Genomic DNA, 20,403 nt, shown 5'->3' with positions numbered 1-20,403 from the left:
AATGTAACATGCAGTTTTGGTCTGAATACTGCACTGGAGGAAAAAAAAATGCAATAAAGATTCATATATTGGACTAGTCAACAAAAATTGGAATGTAGACAGTAGATTAAATAAAAGTATTGATCAATATTTAATTACATGAAGTACATAGCTGTAGTGGGTTATGTAAGAGAATGTCCTTGTTCTTAGAAAACACATACTGAAGAATTTAATGGTAAGAGAACATGATGAATGCAACTTACTTGCAAATGGCGAGGGAGAAAATTATAGAAATGAAAATGACCAAATAAATGGTCAAGACATGAACAACTGGTGAATTTAGGGAAGGGATGTGTGAAGTTTTTTGTATATCCTGAAGACTTTTTCTTGACAGTTGTATTTCTTTGCAAATAAAATTTAAAATTTTACAAATCTAAATCATAGGGTCTGTCACAGCACAAAGGTAAGGATGTAAATTCCAAGCACATACTCTCTGCAGCTGGGTATCATTAAGAATGATGTCCTGTTGTGACCAGATATTAAAAGTTTGATCCGCCATGGTGAATTTCTCTGGATTTGGGCAAGAAAATGGCACATTCTCTCAGTCTAGGATTTTATTATCATTCCTTTGAGAATGTATACTTGGTCAGATATTCTTTATGTTGGCTCCAGGTCACCCACAATTTCAGAATGTGTTTTGAAGTCCATTCATCTCTTAGGCCATCCAAATATTGAAAATGTCATTAAAATATGAAGAACTAAAACGATTTTTGCCTTGAAATTCTGCCAGTCCATTCCCATTTCCACTCAGCACTGGGAATTTTTACTTGAAATCTAAAATCCCTAATGAGCTTAGTCTCTTGATAGTGCAAACATTAGCTTTGCCCTGATTTAAAGTTTTCTTTAACAATGTGATTTATGGGCTAACTTACACATATCTCAGGAGGTAAAGGATTCAAAGAGCCGTCATGACTTGGGCGTCTGGGAGAAATAATTTTATGTAGCTCAGTTATAAATGGGGAAAATAATTCTTACCTCAGAGGGGATGATGTAAGAGATAATTATCATTTGCAAAATACCTCAAGGTCTTTAGATGAAAGGAGCCATTTTGGTGTATCAGACTGTCATTTTTATCACGGGCTCTCTTAGATTTCTTTTATAGGATGTAGAACACAATCATTTTAAATGAAATGTTTCCCCAGAAGTCTGTGAAGGTGGCTGCCTTACTTCAACTGATTAAACAAACCAAATAATTTGCCCTTGACCACAGGTAGTATTCCTATCAACAGAATGAATAAAGAAATTCCTCAGGGCGTCTGGGTGGCTCAGTCGGTTAAGCGGCTGACTTAAGCTCAGGTCATGATCTCGTGGTCCGTGAGTTTGAGCCCCGCGTCGGGCTCTGTGCTGACAGCCCAGAGCCTGGAGCCTGTTTCAGATTCTGTGTCTCCCTCTTTCTCTGACCCTCCCCCGTTTATGCTCTGTCTCTCTCTGTCTGAAAAATGAATAAACATTAAAAAAAAAAATTAAAAAAAAAAAGAAATTCCTTGCCCTGTTGCTTCTCCTTCGTTTTCATTGGATTACTAAATCCAATCATTACTAAATGATCTTTTTAATTTTCTTTAAAAAATTTTTTTAAATATTTATTTTGGGGGGTGGGGGTGGGGGAGGGGGCAGAAAGGGGGACACAGAATCCAAAGCAGACTCCTGGCTCTGAGCTGTCAGCACAGAGCCTGACACAGAGCTTGAACTCACAAACTGTGAGATTGTGACCTGAGCTGAAGTTGGATGCTTAACCGACTGAGCCACCCAGGAGCCTCTAATTTTCAATTTATTAATTTAGCTTAATTATTTTCATGTCATTGTTTTACTACTTTGCTATTCCTGCCTTAGTACATTTTCATAATAGATATATGGCTGGACGAATTCAATTCCAGTCTTAGTCTTGCTTGGGCTGCTGAAACAAAGTACCATAACCGGGTGGCTTATAAACAACAGAAATTTATTTCTCAGAGTCTTGGAAGCTGGCGTCCAAGACCAGAGTGCCAGCATGGTTGGGTTCTGGTGAGTGCCCCCTTCTAGGTTGTAGACTGCTCTCTTCTCACGGTATCTTCACATGGTAAAAAGTAGGCATGGGAGCAATCTGGCCTCTTATAAGGACACTAATTCCACTCATGGGGGCTCTACCCCATGACCTAATTACCTCCCAAAGTTTTCACCTCTGAATTCCATGACATTGGGAGTTAGGATTTTGAGAGAACACAAACACTGAGTCCATAACATCTACCAATATTTATTGTATACCTGTCATGTGTTTGAGGCACTGAGAAAAAAAACCTGACAGACAAATGGAACTTCTTGCTGATCTCATGAAGTTACAAGTCCAGGGGAGGGAAAAATACAAGAAATAATCATAAAATAAGTATTTCCTTTCATTAAAAAAAATTTTTTTTACTTCATTTATTTGAGAGAGACAGAGACAGCATAAGTGGAGGAGGGGCAGAGAGAGAGGGAGAGAGAGAATCCCCAGAAGGCTCCATACTCTCAGCACAGAGCCCAATGTGGGGCTCAAACCCACAAAGCTGTGAGACCATGACCTGAGCCAAAACCAAGAGTCAGATGCCTAACCAACTGAGCCATCCAGTGCCCCTAAATATTCCCCTTTCAAGTTTGACAAAAAACATACACAGAAAGTAAATGATGATACCTGGGATCATAAGGATGAGGCCTGATATCGACTAACTTCTGATAAATCTTCCTCCTACTGTTTGTAATAAATGTGATCTCAGATTTCCTCATTGGTAAGACATTTTAATAACATACTTATTGTCAGAAACAGTGTATCTAGGTCTCATTTTGAATTCATTTTGAAGAATTCAGTGTCATTTTGTTATCATTGCTTCTTATTTTCTCCGAGTTTTAATATTTTCTGAGGATATGATGGAATGGAACATTGCACGTGTAGAGAAAATTGCAAATGGTGAGACAAAATTGCTTCTTATGTACTTGATGGTAAGAATCGAGAGGAAATTAAACATTTTTAAGTACAAAATAAATAACAGTGCAATAATGAATTTAGAGACAAAATATTTATAGGACTCATTGCGATTCCTGAGAGAACATTTAGTTATCATTTATGGAATGATTTCTATGTGTACAGAGTTAGGACTCAATAAATGATAACTGTTACTATATTCTAGGTGTTCGGCTCATATGGTGGTAAGGATTCACTCATATTAGCTCAGATAATGTGGAGATGTTTTAAGGACCTGCAAAAAAAATAAGGCAATCAGGAATTTCAACTCTGTGGGACAATGATATAACAGAAATCCAGAGCATGGAATGCTCTGGCCTAGCGGTAAGAACAGGACCCATATACTTTACAGAGACTTAAACGGATGGAAGTTTTTCTATGGAGCAGTGGTTCTCAGAGTGTGGTCCTTGGATCACCAGCATCAGCACCAATCAGGAATTTGGTGGAAATGTAAATTCTCGGCATCAACCCCTAGATCCACTGAGTGAGAAATTTCGGTGGTGGAACTATCATCTGTGTTTTAACAGGCCCTCCAGGTGAGGACAGAAAATTGTTTCTGGATTTCCATCAACCTTACCACACTGGATGATTTGGCTCCCAGCCACAAGTTTCCATTGAAACAATAAACAGAACACACGGGCTTACTTAATGGAATAGTCCGGACTCAAGGCTCACCTGCTCAAGTGTGAGAACTATTGCCCTAGAATTAAGACAGACACCTGCTCTGGTTAGTTTTGGGCAACCACTGGGTTTGAAAACCTTGACTACAGGGCCTCAACAGTTACCTGATCGGCCACCACTCTCTTCGGGGTTTTGCTTCCTTAGCTAAACATTTATTCTGTTTTCTCCGTAGCTCAACTCAAAGAGAGAATCTGATTGGTGCAATGTTGTTACCACCATTCCTATTGGACAAAGCTCTAGAGCCGGGCTGGCTGAAGGGCCACCAGCCAACCTATAAAGTGGCTGCCCTTAGGTCCTGTGCTTTCCCCTGATCCAATCAGCCTTGGCCAGAGAGCTAGAGCTACAGAGAAGCCTCAAGGGCATTCAAGCTTAATGAATGGCCTGGAGCTGGTTTTTTGCAGGGAGGGATCACGTGGAAGGCTCTGTTTAGAAAGGCACTGCTGCTTCCTTGCCTTTTTTCTTAGAAATACTGAATAATCTAGCACAGAAATGACGCCTTCTGATGCAGGTCCAAGAATGAGTTGGTTTGTACTGAAGTAAGTGTGAAGCCGTTAACGACCCAAATCCCTTAGATATTATTATGTCTCAATAACCACAGAGGATTGTATATTCATTGCTCCTTCCACCTTCTTCTCAAATGAACATGTTATGTTAGGGCTTTGCGGTGAGGACCCAAAATATTCCCGGGCAAATAGCGAGTGCTTACTAAGTATTTGTTGAATAAACGAACGGATGAGCCAATGAATGAGAAAGAGGAGGTCATCTATGGGGGGGGGGGGGGGGGGGGGGGGGGGGGAGGGTTAAATGCGAAAAATAAAAGAAAGAAAGAGGGAAAAAAGCCCACAACAACCAGATTTTGAATTCTTTTGCTCAGGGTCCCAAATTTAAAACTTTTGGTTCAACAGCCTAGATTTATATAGCCTGTCGTTGAGAACATTTTACACAGCTTTCAAACAAAGGAGCATACATAGCAAAATTTGTTGCAGCTTTGTGTAAGACAGCTAAAGGTCACAGCCTAAATAACTCTCTGTAGGAGCTTGGTTAAATAAATTAGAGAACCAAAAACATGGAATAGTTTGGAGCTGTTTAGTAATTGTAAATGGTTTTCCTCAGAAGCCTGTGAAGGTTTGCTGCTGTCGCTTTACGACACTGACTAAACAAACCTAATTACTCCCCCTGTTTGCAGGTAGCAATGAAATGAAAAAAAAAAAAAAAAAAAAATCCTAGCCATGTTGCGATATTTAAGAAGCAGCTGAAATATTTTCCTGATATGGAACAAACCCTGAGATATATTTCTGAGCAAGAGGATGACAGCACGCAACAGCATTTTGTACACAAAAAGGGAGATCTATGTACAGAATCTCTAAGGAAGTATACACAATAAGTTAAAGTGTGTAGTTAAAATGTTGCCTTGGGGCGCCTGGGTGGTTCAGTCAATGGGGGTCGGACTCTTTTTTTTTTTTAATGTTTATTTATTGGGGGGGAGAGGCAGAGAGAGAGGAGGACTGAGGACTCGTAGCGAGTTCTGTGCTGACAGTAGAGAGCCCCACGCAGGGCTGAAACTCGCAAACTGCAAGATCATGACTTGAGCCGAAGTCAGACACGCCGAGGGTCAGACTCTGGATTTCGGCTCAGGTCCAGATCCCAAGGTGCAAGGGATCGAATTCTGCCTTGGGCTCTCTGCTAACACAATGTGGAGCTTGCTTGGGATTTCCCCCCAACCTCCGGCTTCCCGCACCAACCCCCCATGCTCTCTCTGTCTCAAAATACAGTTAATAAAATAAAACAAAATAAAATATAAAATAAAATATAAAATAAAATAAAATAAAATAAAATATTGCCTTTGGGGAAGGGAGCTGGGAAGAGGGGATGGAGACTTCCTTTCCTGTATACCCTTCATACTGTTGGCATTTTAAGAAGACACGCGCATTTTTACTTATTCAGAATTACACATATTTAAGGCATTAACTTTTGGAAGATTTCACTTAAAAAAATTAAGAGAAGATGGGTCTTGTGGAAGTTCCACCACATTCTGATTTGCGACATGCAGCTGTACATTTAGAGGACAGAAAATTGTTTCTGGATTTTCATCACCCTTATTATCTACGGCGGTGCCGCCACCGGTTACAGAAGTCTCAGTTGAAACACGAAATGGCACGTATGGACTTACTTAATGGAAGAGTCCAGAAACGGGGTAGCATTCAGGTAAGATTTGATTCCGAGAGCCACAGTGTTTGGGGGGGGCTCCACCGCTCTTTCCTCAACTCCGGCCTCCTCTGCATTGGCGGTGGCCCCAGGATGCTGTGACCTTTTGGTGGCCAAAATGGCCATCGCTGTTCCGGCCTCTGTATCTGCAACACCAGCGCACAGCCCAGAAGGAAGGGAGCGTCTTTCCCAGCATTCCATGTGCGAGGCCTGCGGTCACGTGCGCAGCCCTGCACCTGCGACTGCGGCCAGGTAAACCGAGTGGGGCTATCCCCCCGCGCTGGGGAGGGTGGCGTTCACTTCCCCTGAACCACAGCTCTCCCCAAATGGAACATGAAGGCTGCTGGGAAGGGGGAGAAAGGGAAGTGGCGGCTGAGGACGCAAGTATGAGGAAGGGTCTCCAAAAGATTAATCTTCAGGCTTACACCGTGAAGACTGGCTAAATCTCTGCACTTTGTCCCAGAGTTTTTATTCTCTCCCCGACCCCACCCCACCCCCACCCCACCCCTACCCCCCCCCCCCCCCACAGTGAAGACGCCCTGGTAGTCAGTCTGCTGGGTGGGCTCCGGGGGTCTTAAGTAATACCACGCACGTTCCCGAAATAAAAAAAATAAGATTGCCTTCCTATCTGACGGCTCTACTCTGTAATGCTGTGCAAGTAAGCATACGTCCCCAGAAGGGCAGGATGGCCAGGTCGAGCTGAGAGCCCTGCCCATCTCAGTATGGCTAAGGCAGAAAAGTGGCACTTGGATTCCACTTCTCAGGGGGAGGAGTTCTCCACTGTCCTGGTCAGCTTTTATCCATGATTTTGAAACAGAAATCACAGCTTTGAATGCTGCCGAGTCTGTTTGGTTTTTTTCTAAACCCCGAATCTGGCCGAGCCAACTGTGCACAAAACATAAGCAGCAGTTTCACTATTGAGGCTTTCAGATGGTTGTTAGATGGCTGGAGATGTCGGCCAGCCAGGCAGCCGGCCAGCCAGTCGGTAAGGACAAACTGTGCCCCTGCTGCGGCGGCAACCTAGGGCCCCGGGGGAGCTGGGGACGCGGGAGTGAACAAGACAGGGTCCTAGCCCCCTGGAACTTGCTCCACAGAGAAGGCAGACAGTAAGTGTATTTACTTCAACAGTTGAGTGATTACAAACTGTGGAGACCCTGGTTGATTTGTCCCCTGCTCAGATCTTCCAGCTTATCAGGGATTCTTTGCTCTTCATTCTCTGCAAGGCAGATGCCTGGATTTTTTGTTTCTCAGAATAAGCCCTGTTCCCTTCCACCCCTTTGAAGACACTCTGCTCCCTGTGCGGGAAATAACCCCCTAATACCCCACAGTCTTAGTCCTCTTCACCAAGCTACCCTCTCCTTCTCGTGTCGATTTCAGTTTAAAGGACAGTCCCCACAAGAATCCTTCCCTCAGATTTGATCAGGTGTCTTTATAGGATCTTCCAGCCCCATCTGTGTTTCCCTCTTGGCATATAGGCCCTTCGCATTTAGACATCCATCTGGGAGGTATTTGATTGCTGTCTCCATAACCATGGAATGCTATATTCCATGAGGGTAAAAACACTCTGTATTGTTTTCGCCTTTGTATTTCCCAGTCACACCAAGCACACTCCCACCTTGCAGCCTTTTTCCCTGCTGTCCCCTCTGCCTGGAACGCTGTCTCCAAGACAGCCACTTAGTCTGCTCTCTCGCTTCCGTCAGGTTTCTGCTCATATATGAACTTAGCCAAGAGGTCTCCCTGACCTCATTGTACCTAACAGCAATCCCAGATCTGAGCCTGATGATTGCCTTTGCCCCCAGTGCCTAGCACCTAGGCTATTCAAAGACTCTCTATTCTCATTTTTGTATCGCCCCGCTAAAATGTAAGCTCCATAAGAATCGAGCCTTTGTCTACTTCCTTGCCTCCTTTTTCCTCAGTAGCACAAATCCCTGACATGTATTAAGTGCTCATTAAATATATTTATTGAAATGTAAGGCTGAATCAGTACCCAGTGATTAGCAAGCTGTTGGTACATAGTAGGCACTCTGTAAATATTTTGGAATGAGTTAATGCCTGAATGAAGAAGTATAGGTGCCACTAAAACAAATACAGGGCATTTAACCTAGCTGGAGGAGTCAAATAATAAGGGGTTTTCAGCCATTTTGATTGTTTTAATCCAATAGGGCAGTCAAACTTGCTTGCTGTTGCTGGTAAGACTAGAGTGTACGAACGGGGCTGGGAAATTTGTTCAATCCTTCCCTCCTCAGATATCCATCTGACTCCCTCCTCCTCTACCAACCTTGGACCAGTGTTGAGTCAGCTGGCAAGTTTTGTTGTGCTGTAGTTTCACGCCAAGAATGGAAATCGAAAATGTCCCGTAGAGAAATGAGAACCAGGGTTGACCAACCGAAAGCCAAGCCCCGAGGCTATTTCCCAGCATTCCTCAACTCCCTGGAGAGCCAGAGAGGAAAAGGAGCAGAGGCTAGAGGGCAGGGTTCTAGAAGTGTCACTGTCTTTTTTTTTTTTTTAATTTTTTTTAAACGTTTATTTATTTTTGAGACAGAGAGAGACAGAACATGAACGGGGGAGGGTCAGAGAGAGAGAGGGAGACACAGAATCGGAATCAGGCTCCAGGCTCTGAGCTGTCAGCACAGAGCCCGACGCACGGCTTGAACTCACGAACCGCAAGATCATGACCTGAGCCGAAGTCAGACGCTTTAACCAACTGAGCCACTCAGGCGCCCCTGGAAGTGTCACTGTCTTACGTAGGAAGGCTGAGTTGTGTGGGTGGAAGAATTAGGTATGGTATAAAGGCAGAGAGTCTTGTGTTTGAACCGTCGGAGAGATGAATTCCCTCTGCCTCGTTAAATGTTTTGGCCTTTCTGTTACTAATGACAGTAGAGGAGTTATATGCTTACTTCAGGAGCTTTGTCAGGATTTGCTCCATAAATTACCTGGGAGGACGCCATATGCAAATATAAGAAGAAATAGCAGTCTTGATATTCATAGTGACAGCTTAGTTATCCTTAAAAGGGAAGGAAAAGAGAAGCAGACATCTTTTTAATTAATAAAGTCTTTTCTATCAACTCCTAGATTACATGGTTATTCTTACTTAATAATAGGTTGGGACCATCCTAGAAATTTTAGTACTAGCAATTTAGCCTAATTTCAACATAATCCCACATAATAGTTATAGAGGATTGCTAATTCTCCTTTGGAAACCACTTTAAAGACCTGTTCACAGGACATTTATCCTAGAATGTAGAAAGCCGCCTATGGATATAAAAATATGATTGTTATCTCCCCCAACCGAATCATTTTGCGTTTAATATAATGATCACTAGGTACTTGGGCAACCCTCAGTTCCAATACAAAGGAAAAAGTGAAGGAAGTATATGTTAACCATCAACATCAATTTAAGGCTAAGTGACAACTTCTATAAAAATCATTTCACCATAAGTAACAGTAATAATACACAGTTTATGAATGAGGACAGTGAAGCTCAGCTTATAAAACACGCCTAAGGATTTCTAACCATTATGCGACAGCACAAGGCTTCGGTTCTACAGTTGCCTGTTATGAAAGTCCAGGCTCCACAGCAAGATGCTGTACTCAACACTGGTTTTTATGTAATATTTACATTTTTTATTTTGTACATTATATTGTCTACTCCGGCACATTCTATATAATTTTAGTATATCACAGCTTTGTAAGGCTATCAGAGTATTTTTTTTTAACTTAGGTAAAATTCACCATTTCAATAATTTTATTTATTTATTTATTCACTTATTTTTTATTAAAATTTTTTTCAGTGTTTTTTTTATTTTTATTTTTTTAATGTTTATTCATTTTTGAGACAGAGAGAGACAGAGCATGAACGGGGGAGGGTCAGAGAGAGGGAGACACAGAATCTGAAACAGGCTCCAGGCTCTGAGCTGTCAGCACAGAGCCCGACGCAGGGCTCGAACTCACGGACCATGAGATCATGACCTGAGCTTAAGTCAGCCGCTTAACCGACTGAGCCACCCAGGCGCCCCTTCAGTGTTTATTTTTGAGACAGAGAGAGAGAGAGAGAGAGAGAGAGAGAGAGAGTGGGGGAGGGGCCGAGAGAGAGGGAGACACAGAATCTGAAGCGGGCCCTAAGCCGTCAGCACAGAGCCGAAGATGAAGCTTGAACCCAGGAACTGTGAGACCACGACCCAAGCTGAAGTTGGGTGTTCAACCAACTGAGCCACCCAGGCCCCCCCACCATTTTAATATTTCTAAAGTATATAATTCAGTGGCATTTAGTACATTCACAATGTTGTACAACTATCCCCACTATTTAGCTCTAGACCATTTTCAGCACCCCCAAAGGAAATCCCATAACCACAACACAGCCCTTCTCCCGCTCCCCTCAACTCCTCGCCTCCTGATAACCACTAATTCATATCCTCTGTCTCTGGGTTTGCCTCTTCTGGACACTCCATGTACACGGAATCATACAATATGTGGTCTTTTGTCTTCGGCTTCTCTCATCTGACACCATGTTTTCAAGTTTCTTCCATGGCATGGCATGGACCGGTACTTTGTTTCTTTTTATAGCTGAATAATATTCCACTGTATGGATATCCATATTATGTTCTGCATCCCTCAGTAGATGGACATTTGGGTTGTTTTGACCTTTGGCTATTGTGAGTGTTGCTATGAATATTCACGTACAAGTTTTTGTTTATACTCATTTTCAGTTCTTTTGGGTTATGTACACAAACCCAGGAGTGGGATTGTTGGGTCATATATCATTCTGTGTTTAGCTTATGGAGGGACCGCTAACCTGGTTTGCACAGTGTCTACACCATTTATAGTCTGACCAGCAACGCGTAAGCACTTCAATTTCTGCACATCTTCACCATTTGTTATTTTCCGTTACAAAAAAAATCATACCCATCCTAGTGGGTGTAGAGTAGCTCCTTATTGTGGTTTTGGTTTGCATTTGCCTAATGGCCAATTAAACATTGCTCATGTGCTTCAGTGTCTTTTTAAATAAACTGTTAATTTTAGACTAGTTTTAGGGGTGCTTGGGTGACTCAGTAGGCTGAGCATCTGACATCGGCTCAGGTCATGATCTCACGGTTCATGAGTTCAAGCCCTGCGTTGGGCTCTGTGCTGACAGCTTGGAGCCTGCTTCAGATTCTGTGTCTCCCTCTCTTTCGGCACCTCCCCTGCTCATGCTCTGTCTCTCTCAAAAATAAATAAACATTAAAATATTTAGAATAGTTTTAGATTTGCGGAAAATTGGCAAAGGTTAGACAACAACATGTTAATGATAGTCTTCATACCAAATATACTGCAAGACACTTCTATACTTCATCTACGTCTTCCACCTTAGGTTTTGAACTTCTTCATAGAGAAATAGGGTTTTTTTAAAAATGTTTGTTTATTTATTTTGAAAGAGAGAGTGTATGTGCAGGAGCAAGGCAGGGGCAGAGAGGGAGAGAGAGAATCCCAAGCAGGCTTCATGCCCAGGGTACAGCTTGAAGTGGAGCTCGATCTTATAACTGGACATCATGACCTGAGCTAAAATCAAGAGTTGGAGGTTTAACTGAGTGACCCAGGTACTCCAATAAATAGATTTTTTAAAAAAAGAAGTTAATATGGGGCACCTGGGTGGCTCAGTCGGTTGAGCGTCCGACTTCGGCTCAGGTCACGATCTCGCTGTCCGTGAGTTCAAGCCCCGCGTCGGGCTCTGTGCTGACAGCTCAGAGCCTGGAGCCTGCTTCCGATTCTGTGTCTCCCTCTCTCTCTGACCCTCCCCCATTCATGCTCTGTCTCTCTCTGTCTCAAAAATAAATAAACATTAAAAAAAATTTAAAAAAAAAGAAGTTAATAAATGGAGGTGCATGGCATAGTGATTAAATATATGATGTTAGTGGGGTGCCTGGGTGACTCACTTGGTTAAGCATCTGACTCTCGATTTTGGCTTCGGTCATGATCTCACGGTTCGTAAGATGGAGCCCTGTGATAGGCTCTGGGCTGACAGTGTGGAGCCTGATTGGGATTCTCCCTCTCCTTCTCTCTTTGCCCCTACTGTGCTCGTGTCGTCTCTCTCTCTGAGTAAATAAATACACTTAAAAAAATATGACGTTATTCACACCAGGTCTGAATATCAGTTGTGTCATCCTAGGCAAGGTACTTAACCTCTCTGAACCTCAGTCTCTTCTTCTGTAAAATAGGGATAGCATCTGCCTCATTGTGTCCTTATGAGGGTCAAATGAGAAAAAGTATTGAAGGCACTTACGTGCAGTTTTGGGCACTCAATAAATGAGACATTTACTTTGCTTGCTTTTGAAAGCACAGAGCAATCACCTAATTTGTCTGTGTTCCCATAGTTGGTCAAAATCATAAGAGACCATCATTGTACTCTGTGTCCTTCCTTCATTCATGCATGTATTCATTCATTTTGCAAATATGCACTGGCCCATGCTATGTGTCCAGTTGTGGTCAAGAAGCTGCAAACACCAATGGCAGTAAAAATCACAGATCTGGAAGCAGAGAAGCCTAAGATCAAATCCCAACTGACACTTCCTAGGTGTGTGTTCCTGTGCAGGTTACCTAACCTTGTTAAGCCTCTGTTTTTTCATCTGTAAAGTGGGAACACTAATGCCTCCTGCCTCATCGAGTAGAGAGGATTAAATAAATGCATCATCTAAAGTATTTACCAAAATGCCCAGCACACTCAAGAATGGTTACCCAATTTCTATTATGTTAACCCCTTCTGTTATGGTCATGAATTTGATTAAGAGAAAGACAAAGAGTGTAAAGATTTAATGAGATAATAAATGCAAACATTTAGAGGCATACACAACGTTTTGTAAATATGTCTCAATATAAATGTTACTCTCCTTTTGATGTGTTTTTCAATCATTATTTTAAATGTTTATTTAGGGGCGCCTGGGTGGCGCAGTCGGTTAAGCGTCCGACTTCAGCCAGGTCACGATCTCGCGGTCCGTGAGTTCGAGCCCCGCGTCAGGCTCTGGGCTGATGGCTCAGAGCCTGGAGCCTGTTTCCGATGCTGTGTCTCCCTCTCTCTCTGCCCCTCCCCCGTTCATGCTCTGTCTCTCTCTGTCCCCAAAATAAATAAACGTTGAAAAAAAAATTAAAAAAAAAAATGTTTATTTATTTTGAGAGAGACAGTGCCAGTGGGGGGAGGGACAGAGAGAGGGAGAGAGAAAGAATCCCAAACCAGGCTCTGGGCTGACGAGCCCAACATGGGGCTTGATCCCATGAAATGTGAGATCGTGACCTGAGCTGAAACCAAGAGTCAGACGCTTAACCAACTGAACCACCTGGGCGCCCCTCTATCATTTAAAAAATATAAAACCTTTTTTAGCTCATTGGTTACACAGAGAAAGGTTAAGGAGTAGATTTGGCTGTGGGCCATATTCTCTGACATAGTGCATTCTATGCAGAAAGGATAAATATGTTTTCATGAGACTTTGTCTCATATATATGTGTACATGTGTTGGGTAGTGGAACAAAATGCATTTATTATTCTGAACAGCATTGAAAAAAGTTTGGAAACACTAGCCTAGAGAAAGTTCTCAGCTATCTGGAAAGCAGCTTTAGGAAATAAATGCCAACTTGCCTTAGCAAGTGGATCATATAGCTTTAATAGTTTTGGGCTTCAGTGGTGTCAATTAAAAAATAAAGTCAGATCGAGATGATGTGTTAAAATAAAATTAATAACAGAAGGGGAAGTTGGGTCTACTGTGGAACAGGATAATGGAGGATGTAAGTGAAAAGAAAAAAAAAAGAAAAAAAAAAGAATTTCTGTCTAGTTTCTGCTCCCATCACTCAGCTGTGAGTGTTCCCAGAACTCTCAGGATTCTGGAAGAAAGGTCACAAGATCAAGGTCAAACATCTGAAAAATGCAGATGCTGTGAATTTGGAAGGAGAAACATTCCCAAGCATATGCCAGCTTGTGCATTCACTAAAGCAGAGGGCTAACTTAATAATTAAAACTGCAGTGTCTTCCAACACTTAGCTTAATTCAGCAGTTCCCTGCTGCATGTAAAATCCTTGGGGTACCAAACTCAGGCATGCTGAATTTCTCAGCCAGTTAGAGCCAAGAATGTTCTGGATACATGGACTCCAAATTTGGGCACTGACTCCCTTTGGAGGGGGCGGGGGGGGGGGGAGAGTGTTGCTTATAACCACTCTGGGTTTGGCTAAGGCTCCCCTCACCTGGGCAACAGTCCATAAAAATGAGTTTAAAATTCTAGGAATGTGCTAAATTTGGAAAGCGAATAATACATTTTTTGGGTCCTCATTCATCTGGCTACAAGATTTTCTGGGGAACAATTTTCCAAAGATGGCACAGTTCAAGGAGCAAGGTTGTTCAGATTCCAGATTGCTTCATTATCCTGAGTCATCTTCTAAAACCCCACCTAGCATTTGCTGGATCAGCTTTGTGGCAAGACAGAGTTGTGCTTTATGGAACTATATATTCGCATTGTGGGCGACTGAAACCATCTGAGAACTCTATGAATGGCTCCATAAAACACGTCTTCAAGTACCATAATGTGATCATAAAACTGGACTTTGTCTCTCAGTTCTTAAAATACCATTAAAATAAATTAAAGGGGAGGAGGCAAGTTCTCCTAACAATGGCACCTTTAATTTCTGAAGCCAGGTTTACAAATTACAATCCTCCCTTCTAACATGTCCTTCGGGACCACCCTGGGCTCCCTGTCACTCAATTTACCAAACACTATTGAACTGGTCTGTGTGGTTTTTTTTTTTAATTTTTTTCCTTCCTTCCTTCCTTCCTTCCTTCCTTCCTTCCTTCCTTCCTTCCTTCCTTCCTTTTTTCTTTTTTTTAAGTAAACTCTATGCCCGACATGGGGCTTAAACTCACAACCCCTGAGGTCAAGAGGTACACGATCTACCTACTGAGCCAGAGGGTGCCTCGGGTCTGTTTTCTTGTTCCACTATCCAGTTAGGTGGCAAGGTTCATCCAGGAAAAACAACAACAACAACAACAGTGTGTCACTTAGTTCTGTACCATCAGTGCCTAGAAGGATTGATGAAATAAGGATTTAATCAACATTTGTTGAATGAATGAACGAATGGAAACAATCTACCGACTGTCATGGCCATCTTGGAGTATTTAATTCTCTTTTTCAGCTTTGCCCCAGAAAAACTCATTTCAGAACATTTGAAATTGATGTTAGGTAGTTTAACAACCCATCTGTATTAAACAAGTCTAACATCTGACTGACTTCCTTTGTAAAGGGTTCAACCCTGCACTGTTGCCAGCTTCAGGATAGCTTCAAACTACCCAAATGTGTGCCAACCATGGCAGCTTTGGTTGGAATCAAATTCCTACAACTATTTGAGTTCTTGGAACCCTGAGGTCACCGTAGAAAAGGGGATCGTGATAAGAGCCTGCAGAGGAATCCACCTTCATGAGGTTTCTTGAGTCCCAAGTTCACACGCACCTTGTCAGTCTTCATCAGGTAGCTAATGGTGTTTGTGACTCACTTGTGTTTATTGTCAAAGCCGCTGAAAGGTAGGCAGACTCTACCTCTACTCTGAACAATTGAAACTGAAAGCTTTCATAAAGACTGAAATTTCTTGGGTTGCTTTTTCCATGTGTTAGTAAAAATCTCCTTTCTTCTGGGATTGCTAAACCTGGATGGTGTAAGCTGCTTCCTGGCTGTCTGGAGAAGGCCAATCTGTGTGTCGTAGGAGAGGACGAGGGCAACAGGGGAAAGCAAAGCCAAGAGACAGAGAAGGAGAAATCCAAGAGCCTTGCTTTGAGCCTCTTCATCTAGCTGTGCTGAAAATTCGTTTCACCTCTGCCTTTCCAGTTATATGGGCTAATCCATTTCCTTTTTTTTTTTAAGTTTCAAAATTTATTTTGAGAGAGAGAGAGAACATGAACAGGGGAGGGGCAGAGAGAGAGAGAGAGAGAGAGAGATAGGGAGAGAGAGAGAGAGAGGGAGAGAGAGAGAGAGAGAGAGAGAGAGAGAGAGAGAGAGAGAGAGAGAATCCCAAGCAGACTCCTTGCTGTCAGCACAGAGCCCGATGCAGGGCTTGATCTCACAAAACCCAAGGTCATGACCTGAGGTGAAATCAAGAGTCAGACACTCAACCAACTGAGCGACCCAGGTGCCCCCATTTACTTTTTTGCTTAAGCTAGTTCAGCTGGGTTTCTGTCACTGGCAACCAAAACATCCTAATACAAATGATTAGTTTAGCCCCATTCAGAATCTTAAAGGATCATTAACAGGGCATCGGTTAGATACCTCTTGGAACATTGAAAGATTCAACATTGTTGAAGAAATAAAATATTGTTGAGCTACTGAAAGTGATAAATAAATATAGGTTTATGTTTACAAATAGGAAATTGATAGAATGTTAGCAAGTGAAAAAGCACTAAAAGTATTATTTTATTCCATAAATTAACTATAACTCCCAAATGGACACAGAAAGAACTTTAAAGAGGGTAGACTCTATATGTGTGTGTTCGTGTGTGTGTTTGTATTGGCCAAAGTCCAGGAGAACATACACTCAAATGTAAAAAGTTATCTCTTGATAATGGAATTTTAAATAATTTAATGCTGCCTTTTTATTATCTATTTTTTAAAATTATTCTGCCAAAATGAGTATTACTAGGGTATTTTTAAAAATTTGGGCATCCCACCCTTGGCTTCAAAGTATATTTTCCTCTTCTCTCATTTAGTTCTGTTTCAGTGCAGTAAATTGTTAATGATCTAAAAGAAAGAAGGAGGGGCACCTGGGTGGCTCAGTCGGTTAAGCGTCCAGCTTCTGCTCAGGTCATGATCTTTCGGTTTGTGAGTTCGAGTCCTGAGACGTCTCTGTGCTGACAGCTCAGAGCCTGGAGCCTGCTTTAGGTTCTGTGTCTCCTTCTCTCTCTGCACGCGCTCTCTCTCTCTCTCTCAAAAATAAATAAACATTAAAAAAAATAAAACAAAGAAGTAATACAGAGCATGAACAACTTCAATAATAAAATCCTGTATTTTTTAAGCATCTACCATATTCAAATGAGTGTATTTTCAGAGTTGATGGGAAATGGAAAAGAGATAAAATGTTATCAAAGAATGCAAATATCCTATTCTCAAGGAAATTAACAATATCATCAGGTGTATTTCCAGTGGAATTATCCAGGATGATATTTAGTGTTTTATATAGCTGAACCATTCGCCAAATTTTAGGAGAGATTCCCATGATAAATTCTTGCTTGGGTTTCTCTTGGTTCCTCAAACCCAAAATCAAGTTTCAAATCCTGCAGTTATCAATATTTATTTTTCACATGGAAGTGAACCACAACATTATCCAGGATTAAACCCTTTTCCTGGAGTTACTCTTCTGGGTATTAAAAGAATAGCTCACGGGGCGCCTGGGTGGCAGAGTCGGTTAAGCGTCCGACTTCAGCCAGGTCACGATCTCGAGGTCCGTGAGTTCGAGCCCCGCGTCGGGCTCTGGGCTGATGGCTCAGAGCCTGGAGCCTGTTTCCGATTCTGTGTCTCCCTCTCTCTCTGCCCCTCCCCTGTTCATGCTCTGTCTCTCTCTGTCCCAAAAATAAATAAACGTTGAAAAAAAAAATTTTTTTTAAATAAATAAATAAAAGAATAGCTCACTTGTGATGTTTTGAAAGACACCCTAAGAATTAACTTTTTATTTATACTTGCCTATCTAGAAGTACTGAAGGGAGGGATACTGTGGTTAGAGAAAACCCCCCATCTGCCTCCCTGTTTAAGAAAGAACAAGTTATCAAGTAAATCATAAAAGTGCCTCCCATGGATGACTAGGAGAATGGCCCTCGTGGACATTTTCCTTCTTTCTCAACTAAAGGCTTCAATCTCCTCTGCTGGTCTTCTGCTCCAAATCACCTGTATGGAGTCAGTTACCTTATTAAATACAGAGTATTTATCCTGATACCTATAATTTATGCGCTTTGAAGGCGTTCTCCAGGAATTAAAAGGTAATCAATTTATATGTCTTCCTCTGCCACACAGCTGACCAACTCATTTTCTCTCCTCACGTTTTCAGAAAAATGAAGTGAAATGCCACTTTATTTTAAATTTTTTTTTTTTTCTGGGGCGCCTGGGTGGCGCAGTCGGTTAAGCGTCCGACTTCAGCCAGGTCACGATCTCGCGGTCCGTGAGTTCGAGCCCCGCGTCGGGCTCTGGGCTGATGGCTCAGAGCCTGGAGCCTGTTTCCGATTCTGTGTCTCCCTCTCTCTCTGCCCCTCCCCCGTTCATGCTCTGTCTCTCTCTGTCCTAAAAAAAAAAAAAAAAGTTGAAAAAAAATAAATTTTTTTTAACGTTTATTTATTTTTCAACGTTTATTTATTTTTGGGACAGAGAGAGACAGAGCATGAACGGGGGAGGGGCAGAGAGAGAGGGAGACACAGAATCGGAAACAGGCTCCAGGCTCTGAGCCATCAGCCCAGAGCCCGACGCGGGGCTCGAACTCACGGACCGCGAGATCGTGACCTGGCTGAAGTCGGACGCTTAACCGACTGCGCCACCCAGGCGCCCCACGTTTATTTATTTTTGAGACAGAGAGAGACAGAGCATGAACGGGGAGGGTCAGAGAGAGAGGGAGACGCAGAATGGGAAGCAGGCTCCAGGCTCTGAGCCATCAGCCCAGAGCCCGATGCGGGGCTCGAACTCACGGACTGTGAGATCGTGACCTGAGCCGAAGTCGGACACTCAACTGACAGAGCCACCCAGGCGCCCCGTGAAATACCACTTTAGACCGCAGTGATACATTTCTGTAATCACAACCGGGAAACTTTGGGAAGAAATGCATTTGGGAGAGAGAAAAGAAATGCACATTTTATATTTGTGGGATTTTTTTGTTCTCTTCCCTTTAGTGGAATTGGTTATATGAAAATAAGACCTTAATTTGGGTAGAGTTTATTGTGTTACAGTTTACTTCTCATCTGAATCTACCGTGTTTATTAACAGTTCATTGTTGAAACGCTTATGCAATAACAGTAAAAGTGTGTTTGGCACATCACCTGTACCACAGCCCACAGACCTCCAAACAATTTAGAAATGCTTGCAAATTACTCCTCTGTACATTCCAGTACGGTAGTCACGTTGAGTCAATGGATGGGGGGGACAGGAGATTGGATTCCAAAGAGGAACACTGTATTCCATCAGATTAAAGGGAAGAGAGAGCAGGGTGACCTAATTAGCGTGCACACACTTTGTGACAGATTGAGGAACCCCCAAAATGCTATTATCCGAATAGGCTAAGTGGCAGATGACCACATCCACATCCTACATTCTCACAGCGCCGTGGTTCTGAGCATGGACTTTGGGTCATGCCTCTGGGTTCATATCTATTCTAGCTTTGTCACTGCCATGCTTGGGAGCAAGTTTCTTTACTTGCTTCACGTTCCTCACTTGAAAATCAAGGTCATTCATGTAAAATCAAGGTCATGTTCCTCAATTGTGAAATCGAGCTCACTCTTGTAAAATCAAAGTCATACCTGCCTCACACCATTGTTATGATGATTAAATAAAGTGATGCACATAATGATCCTGGCACATTTAGTAAGTCTCAAAGTTAGATATTTTGTGGTCTTATTTTCTCCATTGGAATGTATTGCCAAAGTCAAAGTCCATAGCATAAACGAAAGAAGCCAGAACACTAGGCTCTCACTTTACATCTATCCAAAAAAAATCTACCTCAAGATGAGATAACTTTGAGTTCTTTCAAGAAAACGATCTATAAATACCTTCATTCTAGCCACCAAATCTAAATGGGTTTTGTGTTAGAAATCACATACAGTTTAACGTCTCAAATTTTTTTTTTTTTTTTTTTAGTAATCTCTACAGCAGTGTGGGGCTTGACCTCACAACCCTGAGATCAAGAGTCACATGCTCTACTGACTGAGCCAGGCAGGTACCCCAGTTTAATGTCACACTTTATCCATGCATTCATGTACTCATTCAGCAAGTAGGTATGGTACACAATCCAAGCAAGGCATGGATTTAGGTGCTGAGGACTCAAAAGTTTGGATAGGATAGATATGATTTCTGCCCTGAATTTACTTCCGCACAGGGACACAGGAACTGGACTGGGTGTAACAGAGTAGATAGGGTCAGAGGAGGCACATAAAGCTTGGGAACATCAGAAACTTAGTACCTGGAAACTGGTGGTTTTAGCTGCTTTGGAGGTTTGAATTATTTCTTTTATGCTGCTGGATTTATAATGTGTCTCTCTCTACCTCTCTCCATTCTGCCCTCTGTAGCCTCAGGTATCCCTTCTTTTCCTGGGGGTATCCCACATCTGAAATCTGAATTGTGCCAAATTTCCAGTCCTTTTCCTTCTCAACTGCAGGGACACCTGGAATCCTCGAGAGGGAAGACGATACCACTGCAGGGACAGGACCTGCAGGACACCCTTCCTGTAGACTGCTCCAGATGCCAGTGAGAGTTGCATGGGGTGGTAGGGAACTAGGCAGGTGGGGAAATTCTTAGCAAGCAAGCAGACTACTAGAAGAT

The sequence above is a fragment of the Prionailurus bengalensis genome, chromosome A2 (assembly GCF_016509475.1).
Source record: "Prionailurus bengalensis isolate Pbe53 chromosome A2, Fcat_Pben_1.1_paternal_pri, whole genome shotgun sequence".
Classification (NCBI taxonomy): domain Eukaryota; kingdom Metazoa; phylum Chordata; class Mammalia; order Carnivora; family Felidae; genus Prionailurus; species Prionailurus bengalensis.
The sequence above is the reverse complement of the archived record's forward strand: the minus strand, read 5'-3'. Positions refer to the sequence as shown.